Here is a 24,384-nt window from a genome sequence, read left to right as displayed (position 1 = left end):
GTCTCCTTCATGTCTTGGGAAAGGTGTAAGAAGGAAGAAGCCAGTCCATTCCTAGTTTCTCTATAATGGTTTTGTTCTCTTCATCTGAATTGTTTTCATTCACCTGTGGTCTTGCAGTTAACAATATCTTGCAATTACTGTCCACCAATCAGGGAGTGAGAGCATCAGTCACCACTAGTGTTACCATGCTTGTGGCTATCATGCTGTGAATTTGAAGCATGCATGAACATACAGTAAGAAGAGAAGACCAGGACCTGATTGAAAGAGCTTGAGAAAAGACAGTCAAGGGAAGAAGATGGAGGGAAAGACAGTGAAATGGAGGTATGTAAACGTGGCAGAGCTACAAAGGACGGGAGGCACTGAGGAAGATGCAAGGGACAGAAACTTGTACATGGTGCCAACCCCTAACTGTAAGGAAATGGCCAAAAAAGGTCTTGCAGCTGACAATATTTTGTACATACTGTAGACCAGTGGTTCCCAAAGTGGGCGGTACCGCCCCCCTGGGGGCGGTGGAAAGATGGGGCGGTGAGGAAGAAGGGGGCGGTAGGGGGGCGGCAGTCCGAAGATTTTTGGTTACAAAAAAAATCTGTGACTGCTATCAAGTGCTGTGGAACAAGGTCAAGATGTACTTTATTGCCTTCCCAACATCATATTTAGTAGAACGGGGCTTCAATGCAGTCGCCTTGCTTCTTTCCAAGCAAAGAAACCGACTGAAAATTACTGACCGCGGGGATCTATGACTTCTTAGTGAGTTCTAGCCTGATGTTGAGAAGCTTATGTCCCTGCACCAAGCACATCCATCCCATTAATATTAAGTGTGAGACAATGAAGGTTACTGGTGGAATGTTTATTTACCATTCCATGTTGCTGAAACAGTTAAAACTGCTAAAAAATAAATTGGTTTACTAAATTGGGTTTTATTTGTGAAATACACATTTGTGTTTAACCTTTCTCTTTTCAAATTGCAGCATACCAAATATCAAGAAAGAGGTGTTTGTTTCCATATGTGTCTGTGTGTGTGGGGGGGGGGGTACGCTAGGAATTCACCGGGGAGCCAAGGGGGCGCCAGCCTGCAAAAGTTTGGGAACCACTGCTGTAGACCAACCAGTGTGTGAGAGCATCTATCAATTTAAAACTATTTGTGAATTTGAACCACACATGAACATACAGTATACCCCACCTGTACATGCATCCCAATATCCATTCGTCCATCCACACTGTACAGGCTGTTCCATACACTAACCTTGCTTGATGGAAGAGTGGTCGCACTCCACTTCAAAAAACTCCAGTGTGTGGCGTCGCCTGTACGTGGTCTGGCTGCCCTCTCCATATTCAGCACTGGGGAAGGCATCACACGGCTCACTACAAACACCTCACCTTCACACCAGCATCAGTAGGGCACATCACATAATTTCTGCTAAGCTTAATTAATTCAGTGATGTTTCATGTAGAGATTTGAAAGAATACAAAGAACAACCACTAAGATAGTGCCAGAACTGGATGACTTGACACATGATGATAAAGATTAAAAGAAACTCGGATAGAAGAGAGCTTCCTAAATAACACACATCTTTCCACATAGGAGTAGTGACATATGAAATGGAGAAATGTGTGAAAACCCCTGCAGCTTTAGGGTTAGTCAACCAACCTGAGGAACCAGACAGAAATGCCCTTTTGTTATGGACAAGAGATGAACCTCAATATTAGAGAGAGAGAGAGAGAGAGAGAGAGAGAGAGAGAGAGAGAGAGAGAGAGAGAGAGAGAGAGAGAGAGAGAGAGAGAGAGAGAGAGAGAGAGAGAGAGAGAATGTTCAAATAATGCAAACATATCTTTCCATGTAAATATATAAAGATATAGAATGGATTAAAGGAGGAAGCAGTGAAAGGCAAAAGTGTACATCAATGAATAAAAAGGCTGGAAAAATAGACACAGAGGCAAATTACAAACTTAGTGGCCACGGAACTTTTACTAATGAACAATTTGGCGAGTCTGTCTGTCAGTGACCTCACTATCACTAACTCATACACCTGTTGCTGTCAGTGGAGGACAGTGGAGGGGTGGGGGAAGGCACTGCTTCTTCACAGGGTGAGCGTAGCTATAATCCGGGTCGCCGTGGGAGGGACGGTGACCCTGCCTGGCCAACAGTTCCTGTCCCCGTGACCTGTGGTGGGATGACGCACTTCTGGCCTCGTCCAAACTTTCCTCGTGACTGGTGGTTGACTCTGTCCTGGAGCGACCGCCACCCACCATGTCAGCCACAGTCTGGTAGTCCCCGTCTGGTGGGCAGGGCAGTGGTTAGTCAGCTTGGGGTGCAAACATATGGGTAAATAAGGGAACATATGTCGCTCGTTTGCGACAACAACGTCATAACTAAAAAAAAATGGATTTTCGAGTTATCCATATAGACATATTCATCTTGAAACGCAGATTTTTTGGCAAAAGTGTCATAATTGTAGTTAAAAAATTGACCGCTAGAGGCGCTAAATGTCATAACGACATAACATAATATGTACCAACTTCTTTGCGTGAAGACCGTTACATGTCAGTTGTGCTGTGACCATCGTTGGGGTAACTACACTCACGCTGTCATTTAGAGTGTCATATTTTGATTTAGAACTATGTTAGTACAAAATGTAAGTACTGAACTTATGAATTATGTTTCATGCAATAATGTGTTATTTTGATGTAATACGTTTTGTCTGCAAACATAGAGCTCTATATTTTACGTCATTATTCAAAATGTGTCATTATTGGTAAAAACAAACAGATCTGAATTATGTTTCATGCAATAATGTGTTATTTTGATGTAATACGTTTTGTCTGCAAACATAGAGCTCTATATTTTACGTCATTATTCAAAATGTGTCATTATTGGTAAAAACAAACAGATCTATGTTTTACGTCCTAATTCAAAATGTGTCATTATTGGAAAAAAACCTTGTGAATAATAGGTGTTGTATTTGAGTTATGACAGTATTGTTACAAACATTACCTCGTATTACAGCAGCACATTTTTGTTTAACTTAAATTATGTCATTGTTATTTGAAAATCTTGCGAAAAACTTAAAAAAGTTAGTGTATTATTTACATTGGTGACATTGTTGCAACAAAACATTGTATTCATAAATATCATATTTTTTTTCAGATTAAATGGGTACCATGTCATGTAGAGGAAAACTTATGCTAGAATTAGCATTAAAGGCTAAGGAAAACAGTGAAGAAAACCCTGAGAAAAATAGTACAGGTATATACTATCATAACCTTGATTATATTTCTATATAATTTGCTTTAAGGTGGGAGGTAAGCCTATTTTTTTTATTAATGAGCCAATTTTAATGAAAACTATTTTAACAATCAAAACTTTTGGAGGAGTAAGGCTTTGAAGTTTAAAGATCCAACTTTTAAAAAATGCAAAATAAAGTAAAATTTTCAGATTTTTTGGTTCTCATTGTTAAAAATTTGGACCCCCATCTGAGGAATTTATAGTTCCCCCCCAAACTAAAAAAAAAATGACATGCTGTCTTACATACCATAGAGCGTTTTTAACACAAAAAACAAAAATCACATTTTAGACCCATTTCTTTGTACTTTGTAGGATGTGAACTTGCTGTTGACCCTCAAATCAATGATGACCATCTGCTGCCATCAGCAAGCATTACGGGTGCAAGCTCTGCTTCAAATAACAGGAAGTCTTCTTCTAGTAGTGACTCGTCCTCTAGTAGTGACTCATCTTCTAGCAGTGAATCATCTTCTAGCAGTGACTCAGAAACTGAAGATATTGACACAGATGATTCCGTGAAAGATAAGGACTATATCCCAAGCAAAGAGGAAGAAGAGAGTTTTAACCTTGAAGAGAAGGACGCAGTTGATAAAATTCCTGTACTAGTTAGTCTGCAAAAGGGACGTAAACGTAAACAGCACCTGAGTCAATGGAAGAAACATAAAGTGAAAAAATGAAGGAACTCTGGAAAGGCTTATATAAGCAAAAATAAGAAAATAAGACCAGAAAGGAAAATGAAACTGCCATGTGGAAATAAATGTCGAATTAAATGTTCAGAACAGATAAATGAAGAAGAAAGGCAAAAACTCTTTGACTCTTATTGGGCATTAGGAGACATTGCTCAACAGTGGCAGTTCATTTCAAACTGCATTAAAACTGTTAGACCTAAATACAGGTATGTTCATGAGGGAGGCAACCGTCAACCTAGGAACAATAACAGTTCCTTTCACTTCATGGTTGGTCAGAATGAAATTCGTGTTTGCAAACTTTTTTTCAAGAACACACTTGATATCAATGACCGGCCAATAAGAACAGCTTTAGTAAAGCAAAGCAGAGTTGCTAATGTTCTTATGGAACCTGATAAGAGAGGCCAACATGGTAATCAAGTAACTGTTGATCCTGAAATTAGGAAAGGCGTCAAGGCACATATTGAGTCTATCCCTCAGATAGAGAGTCACTATACGAGAGCTACATCAAGTAGGACATTCATATGCGGCTCTAAAACAATTGCAGAAATTCACCGCGATTATGTTGAGAAGTCCAAACAACAAAAGGTACCTTATGCCAATTACACTCTGTTTTATTGCATTTTTACCACAGAGTATAATATTTCTTTTTTTGTTCCTAAAAAGGACCAATGCGATGTTTGTTCATCTTATCATAATGCAGAGAATGAAGAACATAAAGATAAAACTGAGAGTGAAGCAGTTGTTGCTGTTTATGACCTTCAGGCTGTAATGCAGATACCAAAAGGGGACATTTCAGTTTTTTATTACAAGTCAAAGCTGAATGTTTTAAATTTTACTATTTACAATGCTAAAACAAACTCATGTAATTGCTATGTCTGGAATGAAACTAATGGCCAACGTGGGGTTAATGAAATTGGGACCTGTGTTCTCGAATACATTAAAACCTTGTGTGAGGCAGGAGAAACTGACATAATTTTTTACTCAGATAACTGTTCTGGCCAACAGAAAAATAAGTTCATGATGGCACTTTACCTTTATGCAGTAAACAACTTACCAAATATAACTTCAATAACACACAAGTTTCTAATAAAAGGGCATACCCAAAATGAGGGTGACTCTGCCCATTCCCTAATTGAAAGAGAAGTAAAGAGAATTTTAAAAAGTGGACCCATTTATGTGCCGGAAACTTACGTAACGGCAATTCGAACTGCCAGAAAGAAAGGACAGCCTTTCGTAGTAAAAGAGCTTTGTTACAAAGATTTCTTGAACATCAAGTCTCTAGCTACTGAAATGGGACCTATCAATTGCAAGACTCTTCAACTCTCTGATGTTAAAGTAATGAAATTTGAAAAGCAGTCACCACTGTCAGTTTTTTGTAAACATTCCTATGGTTCAGACTATAAGGAGCTTAAAATTTTGAAAAACTCAAATAAAGCCACCTCCATTAATGACTTATTGCCATGTTACTCCAGCAAACTTACATTGCCTGCTAACAAGAAAAAAAGACTTGATGGACCTTTGTAATAAAAATCTGATTCCACGATGCCATCATAAATTTTATGAAGACCTGTAAATGAAATCAATCTTAATGAAATGAGTTAAAATACAAATTTAGTATGCCTATTACGATATTAATTTTTGTTGTATGCTAATTCATTAGGTACATATTATTTGAATGGAATATTAAATAGATGTTTATTTTAAAATGTTTTTTTTTATTATACAGTCCATCTTTCATTTATTTGAACATTTTTGAGTTGTCTAATTCCTTAGGCATATTTGAAAGAAATTATAATTAGGAAGAATCTATTAGGTTCAAGGATTTTTTATTTGAAAAAAATGATAATTAGGAAGAATCTATTATGTTCATGAGGATATATATATATATATATATATATATATATATATATATATATATATATATATATATATATATATATATATATATATATATATATATATATATATATATTTGAAAAAAAATTATAATTAGGAGGAATCTATTATGTTCATAACAATGTTTTTTTTAATATCTTTTTGTGTTACAGTCAATATCTTTCATTTATTAGGAAGTATCTATCATTTTCATAATAAGAAAATGTATTATCATCAATCTTGTCAAAGTCATAAGCAATGAACAATACATAATTAAGTAACATATTGGTGATTATTTTCCTTTCAATAATGGCACAAAACAAAATAGTACATGAGAGGTCTACTATTTTTTTATGAAGAACGTCATATTAAAAAAAAGCATTATAAAAGTTTAAATAAAGATTTGATTAGTGAAGATATAATTATTTCAATTTCTATAAACTTTAAAGGACTATTTGATGTTTCAAAAAATGTTCCAGCTATGGTCTTTTGGGACTATTCACAATATTGAGAGTGTTTTCATTCTTTAAAATGGCTCTCGTGAAAAATTGCTATTTTTGAGTTATGACGACGTTGTCGCAAACGAGCGATGTATGGATGGATGGATTTCTTTTAATCCTTTCACTGCGATAACCTTACCTAACCTAACCTATAATTGAATAATACTAATTCATACAGTTTATCTTTGTTTATTAATCCCAACCTTAAATGTAAAAGCTGAAACAATAAAAATGAAGAAAAAAGTGGAAACAAATTTCCTTAATATTTATGTAAGCACAGCGACAGGTCGTGTTAAAGTGAAAAGATCACATAAATTCAATGAACCCTTTCCCTGTTGTCTGGCAAACCTTTCCTCAGTCACTCAGCACTCCAGCATGTCTGTTCCTGATCTACTCAAAACACTACACTACACTACACTAAGAATTGCAAAATCTATTCTTTTTTCATGCTCTTCTTTTTTTTGCACATGCTTATAAAGATTTCATACATATTTCTTAGTGCTGCAAATTGTTGCTTATTGCAGTGAAAGGGCTGAATTTATTATATTTTAAGTCACATTAAACTAATTAATGTAAAACAACTTATGCAAACCAAGAGCCACCAGTGCCAATGCCAGATTATTGGTCATGATGACTAACCTTGTCTTTTTCTTCTATCATTACTCATTAAGACCTTATTCCCTTATAAGAACACAAGAACATAAAAACAACAAAAGCTGCAAGAAGCCATCAGCCCTACATGAGGCAGTCAGTCCCTGTATAAAACATGCCTACCTATTTTGATCAATCACCCTGGTCCATAAATTTGTGTAATCTTTTAAAACTCACTATTTACTTGACACTAACAACCTCGTTATCATTCAATTACCACTCAATTTGAAGACAATTTTATTCCTCACTGTTTTTAAATCTAGCCATATTTCTGCTGCTTTGTCTCTCCTGTCCATCCATATACATGCCAGCCTGACACCTGCCTCAAGCAATGGTACACTCAGACCAGGCTATGTGAACTGTCTCTTCCCCTTGTACTTTTCTCAATCTCCAAGTGTTAACTCCACACTAACTGGCACTAAGCAGCACAAAACAGTGAGTGCTTTAGTCTATCTACTTTTCAATCTTAGGCAACTAATATAACAGTGTTTTATCTCCTTAGTTTAGGAGGAGTTCACAAGTGCACTATTGGTTTTGTAAGCTTGTCAGGAGCAAGTATTTTCACTTTATTTTCTGAGTATATGACCTGATGTGCTATGCCCAAGTTCCTGGGGTGTAGCAGAGTGGTCCACAAGATGATTCCTAACCACCAGGAGGTGACGGAACTAAGAGTATGAATGATGTGTGTATGAGAGTGTAGTGCTTTGCCTGGGCCACCCTATGAGGATTGCCTGTCTGGTATATAGAGAGTCAGGTACATTTTGCAGGTCTCCATTTGTGTTGGAGAGAATCCCTGCACTGTTCTGAAATATATGAGCTTCCCCTGACCATGACTGACCTGGCTTGAAGAGGGCAGGGACTCACAGGGCTCAGTTGTTGCCCAGGGCAGCACAGAAAGACACCAGGTCAGGCTCAGCAGGTGTGTCAGATTCAGTGGTGACCTCACTACTTGTCACCACACCTGCAAGGGAAAGGACCAGATGTGTGGTGGTGATGGCTGTCTGTCCTCTATATAGTGAAAAGTGGCACAGTATAAAAAGATGGGTTGCAATTTATGAATGAATGGATTGACTAATTGCTTTCAAGGCACCACAGCAAGGGTCATATGTCATCACATTAAAATATTAAGAAAATATGTGAAGAGAATTGTTGAATGTTCAGAAATATTTGTACATCAAAACTTCTGCACTGCAATGAACTGTAATCTTTATTTTTTTCCTTTTCAATGCATTTCTCAAGATTCATGATTTTTCTTTTTTTATAATTCTTAGCTGTAAATTTTGCAGTCATAAATCACAAGAAATCACAGGAAATGACAAATTATTTTACATCTCTCTCTCTCTCTCTCTTACTGTTCCCTAAGGGGTCCTCCTCCCACACTCCCAGCATCACCTTTAGTCAATAAATAAACATGAGTGCACTTTTGCTTAACACTCCATCACAGCACTCCATTACCATGCCATCACTCCCTGCCACAGCATCACCCCTCCCCTCCCACCCTGGCAACACCACCCAGCCACACCACCTACCACCTCAACACTGTTTTGCACCAGCCACATCTTAGTTAATCTCTTACATCACCTATAAGCCTTAAGCCTCCACACTCATCACACCACCACTCTCAGCTGCACTCCCACCCACACTGGCCAGACTTGAGTGTCGTTGGCCCTCCATTGGTGTGGCTGTGGGCGTGGTAGGCGCACACCAGCTCCTCATGGTTAGAACTGACAGATGAGCCACTTGCCTCCTTGCTGGCTGCACCTGAGGACAGTACAGGTGTGGTAAGGCTTTGACTTAGACCAGGTGTGTTAATTTGGTACCCTCTATTGGATCAGGTGTGTTAATTAGGTATCCTCTATTGGAGCCGGTGTGTGTATCCTTTATTTAATTAGGTATCTTGTACTGGTAGTGTTGTTGTTTTGTTTGGGCTGAAGGTAGATATGCACTATGTGTCACTTATTTTTGTTGCCCTTGGCCAGTGTCCTTCCTACATAAAAAAAAAAAAAAATTGATTATGTAGTGTTTATGTATTGTCTTTTGTATTATGTATTTTTATATGTATTTAGTGTTATGTATCATTTCATTATGTAGCATGTATTATCTATTGTGCACTGTGTATTATTGTACATGACTTATTTTGCTGATATTTCACTTTGATGGTACTGCATCAAACACTGACTGACTGACTCACTGACTCACTCACTCACTCACTCACTCACTCACTGAGCATTTGTGTGCATGCTGGTGTACATTCTTTGTGTCCTAGTTTCAATGCAATTATGAATAACAAACAAAAAATAATGCACACTTTATTTTTTTTATTAATGGCAAGAAATATTTATAACAGAGAGCTTGTTATGGTCATTAATTGGGACTCTCTATCATAACTATTTTTATTATCACCATTATTGTTACAAATAATACTCCTATAACTGCAAATCTAAATGGAACCATGAAATAATAAGGAAAAGCAGAGGTCAGGAGAAGAAAATCAATCAAATAACCATAAAAGGAACTACTAGCAACAGACACACTAACAAACCCAGTAAATGAAATAAATAAAATAAAATAAATAACAACAACAACAACAACAATAATGATAATAACAATAATAATAAAGATAAATAAATGCATTAAAATCCAAACAAATAAATGAACAAATAAATAAATAACAAAACAAGAGGTAAAAAATCAAATACAGTGGGTCTTTGTAAATGAGGCAGCAGTCCCACAGGCAGCCAGTGTGAGCAGAGGCTGTGTCATGACAAGAGAGTCCTGCACACTGGTCATCTTTGTACAGTTGAGGTCATTAGCCGAGTGTACTCTTGCACTCACTTTCCTGATTGTGTGTTTTCCTGTAGTCTCAAGTCTAAGGACCAATCTATTCCCAGACTTTGTGAGGAGACTGTGAGCAGATCAGAAAACTCCAGACTGAAGGAAATGTCAAGGCACAGGAAGCTTGACTTCTGACTATCACCGCACTAACAACTATTGCTTTTCATTCATTTATCTTTTTTACTCTGGTCTTTCTTCCAGAGACCAACAGGGTTAAGAGTGTGAATGATGTGTGCATGAGTGTGTGGAGCTTTGTTTAGGCCATCCTGTGTCAGATTTTTGGCCTGTTATACAGATGGGCAAATCTTTTTATCTTTACTCTATCCCTTCACACCACAAAGCTGTTCTAAAAAGGAAAGACAAAAGAGATGGAACAGCCAGCTGCGACCTCACTGAACATTTCACAACCTGCCTTTTAAAAATTCTGTTCTTTCACACAACTCTACTTGCACCTAATACATGCACACCCTTCACTCAAAATTCAAAATTATCATGGCAACTCCTACACCAGCCTCGGAGTCCCCAGGACAAATGTCCCCAGATCAGACTGCTCTTCTGGTGAGTGTCTTGACACCACCCTCAACTTTTTCTTCAATAACTTCTGCAACATTTGTGGCCTTACATCTTCTTTTCAATCTGTAGAACACAACCTCTCTACTAAACTTCATCTTTTCCTCCCCAAAACACAGGTGTCTGAGGCAACTGACAGTACCCCCTTCTTTGTTCCCCCCTACTTTCTCTATCATTTTCTGTCCAAAGCTAGATGTTGCAACTATGTGTACAACAACTTAACTTGCTCTTGTACCCACACTCTTGAATCTTCTGGATTTTTTGCCGTCTGGCTATGACTACAGTCACTCTAAACCAAGATTTATCTGTGCTGTATACCTCTCACCTACAAGTAACTCCTCTTCCTATAAAAATTCTTTGACTACTTAACTTCTAAAGTGAGCACGTTCTGAATCTCTTCCCTTTTGTAGAGATCTCCATTCTTGGAGACTTCAATGTTCATTACTAATTTTGCCTTTCCTCTCCCTTCACTGACCATCCTGGTGAACTAGCCTTTAACTCTGCTATCCTCCATGACCTAGAGCAACTGGTACAACACTCTACTTGTATTCTTGATTGTCTTGGAGATATGCCCAACATTCTTGACCTTTTTCTCACCTCTAACCCTTCTCCTTATGCTATCATCCTATCATCTCCATTGGGCTCCTCCAATCACAACCTCGTATCTGCATCTTGTCCTATCCTTCCAATCCGTCCCCAGGATTCCCCAAAGTGGAGGTGCCTTTGTCATTTTGCCCCTACTGGAGCCAAGTAGGTATTATGCTGATTTGCCTTGGAATGACTACTGTTTCTGTGTCATAGGGTACCCATCTCTGTGTGCTGAGCGCATAACAAAGGTGATAGTATGTGCTATGCAGACATACAATCCTCACTCTTTCTTTTGTCCTAAACCATTGGTTCCCAACCTTCATTACATTACTTGTTTACTGACTTTCCAAGTTTGCATTATCCATATCATCAAGTGAAGGTACAGTACTAAATATCTGCTATAAAGAAACAGAGGTAAACCCTATAAAGCAATCACTCAATTGCATAGCTGGCAATGATAAAAAATTTATCACAATAAATAATAAATCAATGATGATAATGTTATCAGTGATAACTGATAACTCAGTAACTGGTGATAAATTTATCGCCAATATTTGATAACCAATAAATCTATAAATTCAAAATTCTGATAGTAGTGATAACAATATTGATATTTTAAGTAAAAAAAAAAGAAAAATCCAAGCCTTTACTTTTATCTTGATCTTAGAAAACTTAGAAACATCTTCAAAAAATTTAAATTCAATGTTTATCCTGTCTCTTCACTAATGAAAAGTACTGTTTTAATTGAAATAACTACATTTGATTTCGAAAGTTAACAACTTCAACGTGCTCATGTTCCTAAAACTACTTTACGAAGGGGGGGATGACATTAGTAGCACTGTGTCGTGGGTAGTGAAGATGGGCATTGGCAGCACTGAAATCAGGAAGGAGTGAGCTGGTACTCGAGATGAGACCAGAGGTGGGAAACACTTTGATTGGCCGAAAGAGCAACAGCAGCAATTACTTCAGGCTACCCATTAAGATCCAGGGCTTGTTCCTCCCTCTCCTCTACCCTCCAACTACTTCATGCTACCCATTAAGATCCTTCGCAGTGATGCTTTCCATAACCTTGCTGCCCTCAGAAGGCTTATGGACCTGATGGGTCCCTCGTATTGTTCTCTGAAACTGTGCCTTCATGCTTGCATCTTGCCTATTCATCTCCACTTGTTCTGTTGTAATATAGTGTGGTGAAAGCCTTCCCTGTCACCTCTCCCCCAGTACTCACCCACTGAGAGCAAGTATCCACCTCACTGGCCGCCTCCCTCTAGCATTCCTTCATTTCATTCATACAAACTTGCCCAGAGTAGTAAAAAAGATCAGACAACTTCCTCCAAAGATCACATTCCAAATCTTGGTCTTTGTGGAACTCCTCATAAAAAGCAGTTTATTAGTCCACATACCAATAATTTATTTCACATGAAATTCACTGGAATTTGTGGCACCAATATTTGGAGAAACCATAAACATTTACAAACTCATTCACTTTTACTGTTACCATTTGTCCACACCACCTTACTGTATTTCAGATTATTACAGCAGAACAGATGATGTCCGGAACTATTCTCTCAAAACCACCATCCTACTCCACACATCACTACTCTGTGCAGGAAAAGAGATGAGTGTGGAGGAACATGTACAATGTATGGCACTGCAATACTAACTGCTAGATTTAGAATACAAGATGACTGATATCAAAATGTTACAAGACTTATCCATGTATTAAGTTTGGACATCACTCCTTCAAAACAGTCACCTTGACCACCAATAAAGTGGTCCCAGTCCCGCTGTCACTGCTCACATGTGTTCAGTAAGTCTTGTTCTCAAAGCATGTTAAGCACCTTCTGTGACTCAGGCTCAACCTCTTCCATGGAACACAGGATAACAACATATGGAAATCAGAAAGGCTGCCAGAAGTCATAAGGCTTACCCGTGGCAGTTCCTGCACAAAATATACCTACCTATTTCCATCTACCATCCCCATCCATAAATCTTTTAAAACTCCTAAAGAACCAACACCAACAACCTGATTACTGAGTCCATTCCATTCACCTACCACTCCATCTGAAAACCAATTCCTTCCTATCTCCCTTTTAAGTCTGACTTTTCAAACTTAGATCCATCCTTTCTCATTTCATGGTGTCAAGATGGCATCCTTTTCACCCACAGCTTCCTTTATCTTTAGGAAGAAGTTACAAATGAAGTGTGGATCCAGGTCTTGTCCCCAGTGGAGACCCTCAACGTGAAGGTTGGGTCATCTGGCACACCTTCTGTTTGGAGATCAGAAGCCTGGGCACACATTTTTCAGCTATGTGGTCATATTCAAATCAAACTTGGGGATTGTCTCAGCTGTTCTGTATGATGCACCAACCCTGACACCAACTCCCTTCGCTGATCTCCAACAATTCCCTTGCACGTCACTCAACCGTTTCCATGTTTTCAGTGGCTGAGCTCACGGAATATCATCCTGACCTCTTGTCATCTTCCAGAAATATTCTGTTGCTCCTGAAGAATACATGGCACTTGACGCACCTCACATAACTCACTGCTTCCTTGCCACACATGTGCTAAATCATGTCAAAGGTCTCTGCTGAATTTGACACACAATTTGGTGTTAACTCTGCTCTTGTTTGCAGTTCATGATGAAATATGAAGTTCAGCATGAGGCCACAAAACTCATGTGATATGGCTCACAAAGTTCACAGAAAGACACCAATTGGCAGACTGCTTGATAACTGTCACGGTCCAGTCCCATCAGACATGCATCCTTGTACAGCCACCTGTTGGTGTACTATGGAACTAGTCTTGGGGCTTTGATACCACCTCACACTTCATTTTACCCTTCAATCCCAACATGTCAGTGGTAGCTGAGGTAATCTCATTCTTGTGTATAGATTCCTTTAGTTACAAGGAATATGTATTATGTTGCTGGGACACTCACTTTGTGCCTCTCTCAAATGGATGATGTATAATAAGAGCTAAGATAAGCAACATTGTTTCAGCTTTTTTCTGGCACACACAGTCATCTATCAAGAATCTGGCAAAGCCTGGGATGAATATAGCAGCGTGTTATGACCACAGGTCTCTGTGCTCTTACACTGTAAATATGCACTGTGATGCCCCATGAGTACCTCTGGGGTGATAACACTCATGAGGTCCACAGCTGGCTGCTGCATTACCACACAACACAGTGCACCACTTGTGGAAGACATGAGGTCATTATGTACACTTCCTTCTCAGTGATAAAATGAATCCAAGAAATGTATACAGTGGAACCTCAGTTACTGAATGTCTCCCTCTCCGAACAACTCTGTTTTTGAACAAAAATTTTAACTCCTAATTGCTTTGATTACTGTACCATAATTTGGTTTTCAAACAAAGTTACTCGATTTCAAATACTACAACACGTAACAAAAGCTGCCATTTATTACTAATTTATAGTTTCTATAAATATTTCCTTTGGAGGAGAGACACAGAGGGTAAGACAGTAATTCAATCTTTGAAATAAGTTAAATATGATCCTACTGAAGAACCTCAATGTAAACAAACAAGGTTCGGGGCTCAGGAGTAATCCCAAGCCTCCTGTGGCTCTCCCGATGAGCCACAAAGCCATCACTACTACACAACTGCATTTTTCCAGTAGCTTTTCCCAGCAGCAAGATGTCTAAGTGTTATGATCACCTTCATTTTTGGCAGCAAGTGGGTTGCTCCTCTCTGTCTCTGTAAGGCTTCCCTCACTTCATGGGTGACAAAGAGAAAGCCAGCATGGTCTAAACAATATCTTTTGATGAGTTCTGTATCACTAAGTTCATTCAATACAGCTTTTCTGAATAAAAAAATTCTAAGCTGGAGATGCTGTGGAGCAGCCATCTTAGCAGCGGGAGTGTTGGTCATTACCCACTAAGACATGGTGGATGCGAGTCTGAGAATGGATTAATCTATTTTAGAATGACTCCTGTGGGGAAATTAGTATCGGTTTTCAAACATTTTGGATTTGGAACGACATTTACGAACAAATTAAGTTAAAAAACTGAAGTTCCCCTGCATAAGGATTCACTGTTGAATGAAAGATAAAGCAAAAGAGATAAAGATGAAGTTGAAACTGTCCTCCTCATATTCAAAGTAATGAGGAGTTATGGATACTTCCCTTGCAGAGTCAAAATCAGTTCAAACTGGCAGGAACTGTATCAGATGAAGAGGCTTGCTGACAAATAAAAGTAAAACAATGCAGATGTAACACAACTGCTCACTGTCAACTACGACAATGTAAAACTAGAGATATAAAATAGGAACACACTGATAAATAAAGCAAAAACAATTGACATGTAGGATATCTGAACCAACTGTATAAAAAAAAAAAAAAAAAAAAAAAAAAAAAAAAAAAAAAAAAAAAAAAAAAACTTCATAAAGCAACACAAACCACATGCAAAATGAAGCTGAAACTTTCCTTCTTGGCAGTGAAGTGACATACCTCTCTCAGCATTGCAAGGGGCCTGGGCTGCTCCCTTCCCCTTGGCCCCCTTAGAGGTTTTGTCTGGGGGTGTGTTCACTCAGGGCGGGAGGGGTTGGGGACACCTGCAAAATGTGGCCACTTGAGAGATGGGACAGCCACCCTTGAGGAGTCACCCAGCCAACCAGCCAGCCAGCCCACAGTGGACTAGTCAGCCAGATAGCCAGCCAGTCAGCTAGTCAGCAAGAAAACCAACCAGCCAGCCGGTCAGCCAGGCATCCAACCAGTCAGTTAGTTAGCCAGCCAGCCAACCAGAAAGCCAGAAAGCCAGCCAGCCCAAGGAAAACACTACACACAGAGGAGGAGAGGCACTACAAAGACTAAATTTGGTATTATTAAGAGAAGTGGACATTGTTGAACACATGAACTACAATCATCCTGTAGGAAAAAGTGATTGTGTGATGGTAAGGTTTCATATCAAAGAAAAAGAAGAGGAAAGTAGATGGGAAAATTATAAGGATGAAATATTTAGCTATGGTAAAACTAACTTCAAATAAATGATGAGATACTTTGGTAAGATGGACTGGAGTGCCTTTATTACAGCAAAAGATTTGCAGAAGTAGGAAGCATTAGTCACTAGGTATATATAAGAAAGAGTGAAAAGATGTGTACCAAAAGGAAACACAAAGATAAGATATAACAAAGACTGGTATAACAGAAGATGTGAAGTTAAAGTTGAAGGATGCATTTGACAAAGTACCACACTGAAGATTGATATGAAAGATATAAACACAATAAGAAGAAAATAAAAACACAAAGACTGCTATAAAAGAATATGTGAAGTAGTGAGGGAGGAGAGGGAGAAGGCATGGAATAGATGGAGGTGAAAAATGCAAAGATGTGGCAAAACTACACCACTACAAGAAATGACTGTGTAAGGGTTATTACAGAAGAAAGGACAAGTTATGAGAACGATGTTATGGACAAATGTAAAGAGGAACCAAAACTATTCTTCAGGTGTGTGAGGAGCACAATGAAAACAAAGAAGGTGAATGGTCAAATGTGTGAGGATCTGGCTGACATGGCAGAGATGATGAATAAGAGTTTTCATTTAGCGTTCACAATGAGAGGATATTTGTGGGGCAAAGTGAGATGAGTGAAAAAATGGGTCCAGGGAAAATCCAGGTGACTGAGGAAGACATGTGGAAACAGTGTGAGGGACTAGATGTTAGAAAGGCCCCTGGACCCAAAAAAGTGTTGGGATGGATACTGAAAGAATGCAATCAGCAGGTGACATGGGTGGTGCACAGTATTACTGAGAGTTCCTTAAATGAAAGTAGAGTCCTGCTTAAATGGAAGAGAGTAAAAAATAATTCCAATTTATAAAGGTGGTAACAAGAAGAGGCGATGAACTACACACCAGTGTCTCTAACAAGTGTGGTATGTAAAATGTCTGAAAGATTAAAGAAGGATAAATTAATGCACTACCTAGAAAATGAAGTGATGATAAAACAATTTGGATTTAGAAGACAGAGGTTGTGAATTATAAACCTGATGAGTTTTTATTCAAGAGTGGTGGATACAATACAAGAGAGGAATGGGTGGGCAGACTGTGTATATTTAGACCTGAAGAAAGCCTTTGATAAAGTGCCACACAGGAGACTGCCATGGAAGATGGAGCATGATGATGGTCTGAGGGATGGCCTGCTGGGATGGATGGAGAATTTCTTGACTGAGAGAGAGATGAGAACCGTGGTAAAAGATTGGGAGTCATCACAGAGGAAAACTGAAAGTGGAGTACCCAAAAGCTCAGTGCTGGCACCAGTCATATATGAATGATATGATACAGAGTGTGAATAGCTACATGAGCCTTCTGTGCAGATGATGCCAAGTTCCTGAAAGAGTTGAGAGTGAGGAAGATTGTGGAGTGTTGCAAGAGGATCTGAACAAGATATTGGAGTGGAGTCATAGATGGGAAATGGAGTTTAATCCAGAGAAATGTAAAGTAATGGAATTTGGAAAGAGTGAGAGAAGAGTAAAAGGAAATTATGTGTTGAATGGTGAGAGGTTGAGTAAAGCAGAGGAGGAAAACGATCTGGGTGTTACGGTCAGTGGAAATCTGATCCCAGAGAAACACATTAGCAGAACTACAGGAGAAACCTATAATTTGTTAAGCCTATAATTTGTTGAGAGGAATAAGGCCATCTTTTGAGTATAACAATGAAAAGATGATCAGGAAGATGATTACATCACTGATTTGAACTAGACTGAAATATGCAGCTGTAGTGTGCTCATTCTACATGAAAAAAGGATGTAATGAAGTTGGAGAAAGCTGAGAGATGGTACCAAGAGTCGTTTGTCATGCGAAGAGAGACTGGCAGAGTTGCACCCACCAATACTGGAAAAAAGGAGAGAAAGGGGAGACTTGACTGCTATATACAAAGCACAGGAGGAAGTGGAGGAGGTGGACCAGAGTGACTTGATGGTTTAGGATACGTGAGATATTAGAGGACATGGAAAGAGGCTGAAGAAGAGTACTTGTAAAAGAGACATAAAAAAAATATAGTTTCCCACAAAGAAGTACAGATGTATAGAACAGTCTGGATAAGGAAATAGTAAATGCAAGGAGTATACATGGATTCAAGGCTAAACTGTATATTAAAAGATATGGAGATGGGATAGCACCAGCATACCTCTTGTCCCATAAAATTGGATATTGAAGGAATGTAGAGAACAACTGGCTTATAAAATTCAGTCTAGTGGTGACACCACTATCACAGGGAAGAGTACCAAAAGATTGGAAGAGAGCAAATATTACACCAATATTCAAAAGAGGAAATAAAGAAGACCCAATAAATTATAGACCAGTGTCCTTGACTAGTGTTGTAGGAAAACTGTGAAAGAAAAATAAAGGAGAGATAGATGGAACACTTGGAAAGAGATAAAGTTTTGGTAAATTGTCAATTTGGATTTAGGAGGGGAAGATCATGCTCCATGAACTTACTGTCCTTTTATTCAAGAGTAGTCGACATTGTGCAGGAGAGAGACAGATGGGTGGATGGTGTCTACTCAGACTTGAAGAAAGCGTTTGACAAAAGTACCACACCAAAGATTGCTATGGAAGATAAAAAAATGTGGAAAAATTGGAGGAAGACTGCTGGAGTGGATGGAGGACTATCTGGATGATAGAGAGATGAGAACTGTAATACAAGACCAGAATTCATCTTGGCTGAAAGTAACTAGTGGTGTCCCACAGGGGTCAGTGTTGGGACTGATAATGTTTGTAATGTATGTGAATGACATAAATGAAGAAATAGACAGTTATATGAACTTATTTGCAGATGATGCTAAGCTGATGAGAAGGATAGAAAATGTAAATGACTAATAATAATAATAATAATAATAATAATAATAATAATAATAATAATAATAATAATAATAATAATAATAAACAGTTTATTATTTAGGCAGTTAACAAACTGGAAATGTATATAGGGGGTGGAGAAATACTTAACATTAATCCTAAAGGTAAGTCTAATCTAGAAGGGACCACTGATTGATGGCTCGCACCATTGTGGGAATCGCACGGTTTCTGTACCGGTACCAGTACTGGTACTGCAAGATGATTTAAATAAGATAAACAGATGGAGTAAATCTTGGCAAATGGAATTCAATTTAAGTAAATGTAAAGTAATGGAGTTTGGTAAGAGTAAGAAAAGATTACAATATCATTATGAGATGGATGGTGTGAAGTTACAGAAATCAAAAGAGGAAATGGATTTGGGAGTAACAGTTACTGAAAATTTGACTCCATACAGACACATTGATAAAATTACTGGAAAGATGATGAATTTGTTAAAAAGAATGAGAATGGCATTCTCACATTTGGATAAAGAAATTATAAAAAAGTTGTTGATTTCTATGATAAGACCAAGACTGGAAATATGGTCTCCTCATACAAGGAGGAATATTATAAAATTAGGAAGAGTACAAAGAGTAGTCACTAAGATGGTTCCAGAGTTGAGCAAGTCAACCTAGGAAGAGAAATTAAGAATGTTGGAAATTCCTACCCTTGAAAATAAGAGAGAGAGAGAGAGAGAGAGAGAGAGAGAGAGAGAGAGAGAGAGAGAGAGAGAGAGAGAGAGAGAGAGAGAGAGAGAGAGAGAGAGAGAGAGAGAGAGAGAGAGAGAGAGAGAGAGAGAGAGAGAGAGAGAGAGAGAGAGAGAGAGAGAGAGGAGATTTAATAAACATCTATAGAATGGTAAATGGTATGGAAAATGTATTTTATAACTTTAGACACACAGAGTACAAGGGGACACAATAAGAAGTTGAAGAAAGTTAACTGTAGAAGAGACATTAAGAAGTATAGTTTTCCTCACAGAAGTGTGAACAAATGGAATGAACTCAGCGAAGACATTGTCAATGCCGTAACTGTCCACGCTTTTAAGACCAAACTAGATAGGTGTAGAGACGAGATACTATGAGATCACTCCCCTCCTTACCACTCAGTCATGAACAAAATAATACTCAGCAAAATAATCAAACAAATAAAAGAAAGGTTTATAATATTTTAAGTTTTCTTGATCCACATCACACTAACACTTCTGGAAAATCTTTATCCCCTTAATAAGGATCCAGTTATCTACAAGTGCCACCTCAGGGCTCCTCCCTAGATGGCCTGTAGACTGTACACGGGGACTTTTACAATACCTGAAATGCATTCCTTCCCAACAGTGGTGAGAGGCAGGGGAGTGATATGCTGTGACCCTTCACAAAGGAGCACCTCAGGCTGCTGCCTCACACCAGCATGGTCTGTGGCTGGGGAAGTGTCCTCTCCAGGCTCCTCCTCAGATGCAGAGGATTCTGGAAAGACAAAGACAACTAACTTATATAGAGAAGACTACATTAAGGTGCCAATCTCAATAGAATATGATTATGAAGAAAAAAATAATCAAAATTTGATAAGTGTCATGAGACCATCTTCATGAAAGAACTGAAGTTACAGGCAGGGGGAAATACAGGACCAGGCAGGGAGTTCTTAAGTTTAACAGTTAAAGGAATGTAAGACTGAGAATACTGGGAGGTGGACAGAATAGTAGCAAGCCTTGTGCCACGAGACCACAACAGGAGGAGAGGCAGACAGTTAAGATGATCAGAAGACCAGCTGCCATGCAAGAAACTACAGAAGATAGCAAGAGATGCAACACTGCAGGAGAGAGAGAGAGAGAGAGAGAGAGAGAGAGAGAGAGAGAGAGAGAGAGAGAGAGAGAGAGAGAGAGAGAGAGAGAGAGAGAGAGAGAGCGAGAGAGAGAGAGAGAGCGAGAGAGCGAGAGAGAGAGAGAGAGAGAGAGAGAGAGAGAGAGAGAGAGAGAGAGAGAGAGAGAGAGAGAGAGAGAGAGGGGGGGGGGGGCAGGCAGTCTGTAGACAGTCAGTCAGAGGAGTTGATGAGATGAAATGCTTTTGATTCCACCCTAACCAGCTGAGCAACACGAGTGGAGTACCCCCATACATGTGAGGCATACACCATACATTTATTTATTTATTTATTTTTTTGTTGCCAAGGGCAAACAAAAATCCAATAAAAAAAAAAAAGCCCACTGAAATGCCAGTCCCATAAAAGGGTCAAAGCAGTAGTCAGAAATTTATGGATAAGTGTCTTGAAACCTCCCTCTTGAAGGAATTCAAGTCATAGGAAGGTGGAAATACAGAAGCAGGCAAGGAGTTCCAGAATTTACCAGAGAAAGGAATGAATGATTGAGAATACTGGTTAACTCTTGCATTAGAGAGGTGGACAGAATAGAAGTGAGAGAAAGAAGAAAGTCTTGTGCAGCGAGGCCGACATGGATGGATAAGGCCCCTGTACAGAGTTAGCTTCTGTGGGGGTGAGGAAAACTGGCGGAGACAACTCGAAGTGCTTAACTGTTTTAGCTAGAGATGAGATGTGAAATTTCCAGTTTAGGTTACTAGTAAAGGACAGACCCGAGGATGTTCAGTGTAATAGAGGGGACAGTTGAAGGTCAATGAAGAGGAAGGGATGGTTGTCTGGAAGCTTGTGTTTATTTGTTAGATGTAAAACTTGGATTCTTGAGGCACTAAACAACACTTAATTTTGCTCTCTCCCAATCACAGGTTTTAGAAAGGTCAGAAATCAGGCATTCTGTGGCTTCTTTGAGTGAATTGTTACATTCCTGAATGCTTGGACATCTACAAAAAAAATGTGGAAAGATGCAGAGTGATATCATCAGCATAGGAGTGAATGTGACAATGATTTTTGGTTAGAAAATTATTGATGAATACCAGAAAGAGTGGGTGACAGGACAGATCCCTGGGAGGAGAAGAATGGTGACCAGTTAGAAGATTATTGATGAATACCAGAGAGAGTGGGTGACAGGACAGATCCCCGAGGAACATGACTTAGAAGAATGGTGACTGTCTGTCACTGGAGCAATAGAACAGTTTAGAAAAGAAACTTGACGTTAAGTTACAGAGAAGGATAGGAGTGCAAAGAAGAGTTGGATGATGGTGTTTACAGGGCACAGCACAGACCTAGGTAATTGCAGTACACATTACATACCTGGGGACTTTTACAATACCTGAAATGTATTCCTTACTGACAGTGGTGAGAGGCAGGGGAGTGATATGGTGCGACCCTTTACAAAGGAGAACATCACGGGGAGTGATATGGTGTGACCCTTCACAAAGGAGCACCTCCATTTAATTCTGTGGGACACGCCCATCAAACATTCCTTGGCATGCCAACCATTTCCTTAATTAATTTCTCATCCCACTGCTAAACACTCAGTCAGACTTTTCTGTTCACCATTTTAATCTCGATATCTCCTCCACGTGAACCTGTGGATCACTATGGTGGAAGGTTTTTTAGCACACAACCCTCAAATCCATGCATACGTAACTATCCCACCACAAGTTTGTTCATTGTAACATGACTCGCTCTCTCTGCTGCACATAAAGGAATTAAATATATGCACCATTCAATCCCCTATTCATTTACTCACAAACAATATATCAGTATGGCACAATAACGTCAATTTGGGCTTGTTCCCTGACTTACCCAGAGTACGTTGTGTTGAGGACCGGATACATGTCCATTATAGCATAACTCGCTATGTTTACTGCACTTTCAGTAGCAAGGTATATGAAACATTAAATTTTCCATCTATTTACACACTAACAATATTTCAGTACGCCATAACGCCAAAATGAGCTTCTTTCCCGGTCAGTCATGGCCATCACTATTTAAGGACCAAATATACGTGTAATACTTCATATTTGCTTACTTTTCTCTGCACACAATATTTTTTACTGCCATATACAACATTGCGATACATACATTGCTAGTAACTGTACACACTAAGCATGCACACCTCCATATTCCCGTTGTAAGCCGCCACGCCACACTAAAGAAGGTTTCAGCAAGTCCTGGCGTCGTCTGCTGCCGGGCCGGGGATGCACAGAAGACGCACCTCAACAAGAACAGAACAGAACAGATAGGAAGTTGGTGAAGAGTAAAGAGTTTGGACAGAAGAAGACAAAAAGAAGGGAAAATGAAAGACAGTAAGAGAATGAATGTTTGTGGGCAGAACAGATTGTTATTTTTCTTTTGTTGACTAATATTGAGAAGGCGCCAGCTCGTATTCTGTTAATTTAAGCATTTTTTACCCTGCCTAAGAGGTTGTCTTTAATTATTTATTTATTGTTCCGTATAACAAGTAGAACCCAACTAAACAGTGTCCACGCCACACTTTGTACTGGCCGCCTGACACCCACGGAACAAGCTCTCCGCCTAATGATAAGGCATAATTTTGCAATGTCCTTGATAGTTTACACCCATTCTATATTCACAAATTATTCTTGAACATTTCTGCTAATGGTCCCACGTACTCCTGGATTATAACACTGTCTAATGATAATTTTTGGATCTAAATATTAACAAAGAATTTCTTTCAAAATAAAGAATAGTATCAGTACTGGCATATTTTCTCTCAATCTACAATGTTTAGTGATTGTGATTTTCCTGTGGCTGGCCCAGGAGAACCCGGGAATATGGTTATTTTCCAGTGCCTTGTAAAGTAAGGGATATTACTGTGCCATTTCAAAATATCAACAATTAATTTAACAATTTGTAGCTTATAATTTCATTTAATTTTCTTGTTCTAAAATTTTATTGATTCCAAAAGTATATACAAAATTTTGTTTACATAACCAAGAAGTAAATTTTTATATTTATGACCGTTCCTTTAGGCTATAAAAATATTTCATGGCATTATTATTATTTGGATGGTATTGTCTTCTCTTTTATTCTTTTTTTTTTTTTTCCTATTGGTATTTTGTGCCATGACATCCACACAAGCAAATCTCTGCCTATAACGTGTGCTGCTCATCGCTTGCATCTTGAAACACGATTCCTTCGTATATATTGGCTAATTACTCGTTTTATTCCTTATTTTTTTAGATAATTCTAGATAAAAGAACTGCATCCCTGAGGGAGGGCTGTACACAAGGCTATCCCGCATGCTGCCTCAGCCAGCCGCACACCAGGTAGAGAGAGAGAGAGAGAGAGAGAGAGAGAGAGAGAGAGAGAGAGAGAGAGAGAGAGAGAGAGAGAGAGAGAGAGAGAGAGAATTATTATGGTTTTCAATTATTATCATATTATTATTATTATTATTATTATTATTATTATTATTATTAGAGAGAGAGAGAGAGAGAGAGAGAGAGAGAGAGAGAGAGAGAGAGAGAGAGAGAGAGAGAGAGAGAGAGAGAGAGAGAGAGAGAGAGAGAAATATTATCTACAGTTCTTCTTCTTCTTCTTCTTCTTCTTCTTCTTCTTCTTACTACTATTACTACTACTACTACTACTACTACTACTACTACTACTACTACTACTACTACTATCACAATCACAATTATTATTATTATTATCCTTGCAGG

At 38.7% G+C, this 24,384-nt stretch overlaps 1 long non-coding RNA gene across 6 annotated transcripts in view; it reads right to left on the bottom strand.

The window, feature by feature from the left end:
• Positions 1-20,281, bottom strand: part of LOC135100399 (uncharacterized) — a 31,845-nt gene extending 11,564 nt beyond the window's left edge. For 3 of the 6 annotated variants that reach the window (XR_010268663.1, XR_010268665.1, XR_010268667.1), the window contains exons 1-5: positions 20,146-20,281; positions 15,457-15,560; positions 8,637-8,756; positions 7,834-7,956; positions 1,244-2,276 (exon numbers count right to left, since the gene is read on the bottom strand). This is a non-coding gene — a long non-coding RNA (uncharacterized LOC135100399). The remainder of the gene's footprint in view (positions 1-1,243; positions 2,277-7,833; positions 7,957-8,636; positions 8,757-15,456; positions 15,561-20,145) is intronic. The other 3 variants (XR_010268664.1, XR_010268668.1, XR_010268666.1) reach the window with 2 other exon arrangements.
• Between the last annotated feature and the right edge of the window lie 4,103 nt (positions 20,282-24,384).

Source organism: Scylla paramamosain, chromosome 5 (assembly GCF_035594125.1).
Source record: "Scylla paramamosain isolate STU-SP2022 chromosome 5, ASM3559412v1, whole genome shotgun sequence".
NCBI lineage: Eukaryota > Metazoa > Arthropoda > Malacostraca > Decapoda > Portunidae > Scylla > Scylla paramamosain.
This window is presented reverse-complemented; position numbering and strand designations above follow the sequence as displayed.